The sequence below is a fragment of the Sapajus apella genome, unplaced genomic scaffold (assembly GCF_009761245.1).
Source record: "Sapajus apella isolate SASKATOON/1434 unplaced genomic scaffold, GSC_monkey_1.0 scaffold12, whole genome shotgun sequence".
In the NCBI taxonomy this organism is placed as follows: domain Eukaryota; kingdom Metazoa; phylum Chordata; class Mammalia; order Primates; family Cebidae; genus Sapajus; species Sapajus apella.
The window spans coordinates 38,320,099-38,324,447 of NW_022436952.1; positions in this window are offsets into that span (position 1 = coordinate 38,320,099).

Here is a 4,349-nt window from a genome sequence, read left to right on the forward strand (position 1 = left end):
TGTTACCCAGGCTGGAGTGCAATGGCGCGATCTCGGCTCACCGCAACCTCCGCCTCCTGGGTTCAGGCAATTCTCCTGCCTCAGCCTCCTGAGTAGCTGGGATTACAGGCACGCGCCACCATGCCCAGCTAATTTTTTGTATTTTTAGTAGAGACGGGGTTTCACCATGTTGACCAGGATGGTCTCGATCTCTTGACCTCGTGATCCACCCGCCTCGGCCTCCCAAAGTGCTGGGATTACAGGCTTGAGCCACCGCGCCCGGCCTCAATGCTTGACATCTTTATCATTATTTATTTCATTCAGAATAGTCCAAGTCTCTCTGGAAGCTTGCAGTTGGCTGTGCTATCAAGACAAAATGCCTTTTGGACTGTATGGAGAAAGCACTTTCCACCACTACCTAACAATATGGAATATATATAATTTTTGACTTCATGTATTTCTTCTGTGATTAACTAGCTCAATTCTGTGAATATTTTCCTCTGGTTATTTGTCTTTGTCTTACTGACTTATAAAAGTTATTTGTATATTGTGGCATTACACTATTTATTTATTAAATATTCTTTTAAGGCTATGAATAAGAAGTGAGAAGGGAGGCTATTGCTTTAAATGCTAATCCAAAATGGTGTTTGGTTAAATTGTTTTATTGTTTGCCTTGATTATTTGAGCAATGGTAAGCTTCTTTTGTCTCTCCCCTTCCAAAGATGCATAGAAAAGCTCCTTCTGTCTGAAGTAAAGTGTTGGCTCTGTGTTGGTTATAATTTGCTTTTTCTGGCTTGCACAGCCTTCTTTTTGTTTTCTGTCTTCTGACAGATTATAGGATTGTGGGGAAACAGCGTCCAGGGCTTTTTCAGGAACTGTGCCATTTTGTCTACAGGAGAAGCCATTGGCTTTGGCACTAGAAGAGAATTGGCTATGCATTTAAAGATGCCAAATCATGCTCGATTCACAAGTTTACTGTCTCATTTTGTCTATGTGTGTGAAACTTTTTCAGGATTTTGGCTTTTTATTTTTTCTACCATGTGCTACCCCGTCAGGATGAGAAATTAACAACTTACCCCTTCTCTCTAGCTCGCTACTCCCAGAACATACAACCCGAACATCCTAAACCATAACAAATGATGGAGCTGTCATTTTGAAGATTAGGGGAAAATATACCATAGAAGTGTTTCCCTTTGGCACCCTTATCGTGACTTTGAGCTTTAATTCTGGTTTATTAGTCATTCCTATAGAGTCTTTTTTTTTTTTCTTTTTTTTAAAAAAAAGACAGGGTCTTGCTCTGTCACTGAGGCTTGGAGTGCTGTGGCACGATCATAGCTCACTATAATCTCCAACTCTTTACTCCTGGGCTCAAGTGATCCTCCCGCCTCAGCCTCCCAAGTAGCTGGAAGTATAAACCACGCCACTACACCCCACCTTCATGCCTTTTAAACTGCATAAAATTGATTTTGAAGCCTTACCAAGTAATTATTTTAGCAAATCTTCTTTACCAGAGAATGCTTCTACTTTCTATAGATAGAAGTTTAAAGGTACCATCCAGATATAGGTTATTTCCATTTAGATTAAGGCCAGAAAGGTTGTTAATAGGAGAAAAAGCCAGTTTGGATAGGCTGGTTTGTCTAGTGTGAATTATTGTATATAGGTACATGGGAGGATCTCTTCCAGGAATGATTCTCCTTCTGTCCTGTCCCATATCCATAGTCTCCCAAAGTCATGGGTTTGATTCTCTACTCTGCATTCTCTGTTGTAGTTTGCCTTTTATTATTATTATTATTATTTGGAGATGGCGTTTTGCTCTTCTTGCCCAAGCTGGAGTGCAATGGCGCAATCTGGGCTCACTGCAACCTCTGCCTCCCGGGTTCAAGTGATTCTCCTGCCTCAGCTTACCTAATAGCTGGGATTACAGGCAACCGCCACACCCGGCTAATTCTTTGTGTTTTTAGTAGAGACCGGGTTTCACCATGTTGGCCAGGCTGGTCTACGAACTCCTGACCTCAGGTAGTCCACCTGCTTCAGCCTCCCAAAGTGCTGGGATTACAGGTGTGAGCCACTGCGCCCAGCCTTATTATTATTATTTTTATTTCTTTTGAGACAGAGTCTCACTCTGTTGCCCAGGCTGGAGTGCAGTGGCACCATCTCAGCTCACTGCAGTCTCCGTCTCCTAGGTTCAAGCAATTCTTCTGCCTCAGCCTCCTGAGTAGCTGGGATTACAGGCATGTGCCACCATGCCCTGCTAATTTTTGTATTTTTAGTAGACAGGGTTTTGCTATGTTGGCCAGAAAGATCTCAAATTCCTGGCTTCAGATGATCCGCCTGCCTCAGCCTCCAAAAGTCCTAGGAATACAGGTGTGAGCCACCAGGCCCGGCCAGTATTATTTTTTAAGACAGAGTTTCGCTCTTGTCGCCCAGGCTGGAGTGCAACGGCACGATCTCAGCTCAATACAGCCTCTGCCTCTTGGGTTCAAGCTATTCTCCTGTCTCAGCCTCCTGTGTAGCTGGGATTAGCTGCCACTATGCCCAGCTAAATTTTGTATTTTTTAGTAGAGGCGGGCTTTCACTATGTTGGCCAGGCTGGTCTCGAACTCCTGCCCTCAGGTGATCTATCCACCTTGGCCTCCCAAAGTGCTGGGATTACAGATGTGAGCCACTGTGCTGGCCTTATTATTATTTTTTAACAGGCATATTTTCCCTAAATAACTAAGTACTTTAAAGACAAAGACCATATCTTATTCATCTTTTTGTCTCTGGGGTCTAACAGAATTTTGGGCATACAGGAATACAGTACATATTTGGTGACGTTAGTGAATAAATAAAATCCCAGATACGGTGAATGAATTTTTATACTCCCCTCTAGTGTCTGAAAGAGAAAGTGCAGCCAGTTAAAAACCTTTACTGTTAAAGAACACCTTGCTACATTAAAGTAATAGTGCAAGGAATTCTCTTTAAAAAAAAAAAAAAAACAGCATTTTTCTCAGACCTACTGTTCTCTTGAAGTCTAATGAACAGTAAAGGTTTTATGAGAGTTTCTGTGCTCTGTGTCATGAGTGTTTGAATTCTGCAAATATCATGTAGCAGGTCTTGATGAGAAAACTGTCTTTTTAAATTTTTTTTCTGAGATGGAGTTTCACTCTTGTTGCCCAGGCTGGAGGGCAATGGCGAGATCTCGACTCACTGCAACCTCCGTCTCCTGGGTTCAGGTGATTCTCCTGCCTCAGCCTCCTGAGAGGCTGGGATTACAGGCATGTGCCGCCACACCCAGCTAATTTTTGTATTTTTAGTACAGACAGGGTTTTGCCATGTTGGCCAGGCTAGTCTCGAACTCCTGACTTCAGGGTGATCCACCTGCCTCAGCCTCCCAAAGTGCTGGCATTGTAGGTATGAGCCACTGTGCTCGGCTGGATATTGTCTTTTTAAGACTGTTTACCTTCTTTTCAGGCTCAATCATTGTTTTGTGTGTTTGTTATTCTGTTCTGCTGGAACTGTATCATTGTTTTGATTGGAGTAAATTAAGTGTCAAAGTTACATTTTAATTTTTTTGCTTGTTATAAATGCTGCCATTTGGGAAATTTGTAAAAATTTGCTCAAGAAATAATGAGGTGCAAACTGATCAGTGTAGAGGGATGTTACCTAGTTTTTAGTCTCGCCTATTGATCTTTTCCATCTATTTCTGAGAGATATTTATGTTTTAGTATCTTTTACTGACTATAAAAGTAAGACATGTTCAACATAAAGATGATAAAATCTGTAATTTCACTAAGTTAATCTAGTAAAAATGAGAAAATTAATGCTTTTAATTTTATTTATTTATTAATTTAGAGACAGAGTGTTACTTGCCCAGGGTGGAGTGCAGTGGCAAGATCTCAGCTCACTGCAACCTCTGCCTCCTGGTTTCAAGCAGTTTTCATGCCCCAGCCGCCCAAGTAGCTGGGATTACAGGTCCCTGCTACCATGGCAGGCTAATTTTTTTTTTTTTTTTGTAGAGACAAGGTTTCACTGTGTTGGCCAGGCTGGTCTCGAACCCCTGACCTCAAGTGATCTGCCCGACTCAGCCTCCCAGTGTGTTAGGATTACAGGCATCAGCCACCATGCCGGGCCTTAATTTTTTATTTTTATTCTTTTGAGACAAAGTTTCACCCTGTCGTCCAGGCTGGAATGCACTGGTGCCATCCCAGCTCACTGCAGCCTCAACCTCTCAGGCTCAAGTGATCCTCTCACCTCAGCTTCCCAAACAGCTATGACTACAGGTGCACACCACCATGCCCAGCTAATTTTTGTATTTTTTTTTGTAGAGATAGGGTTTTACTGTGTTGTCCAGGCTGGTCTTGAACTCCTGAGCTCAAGTGATCTACCCA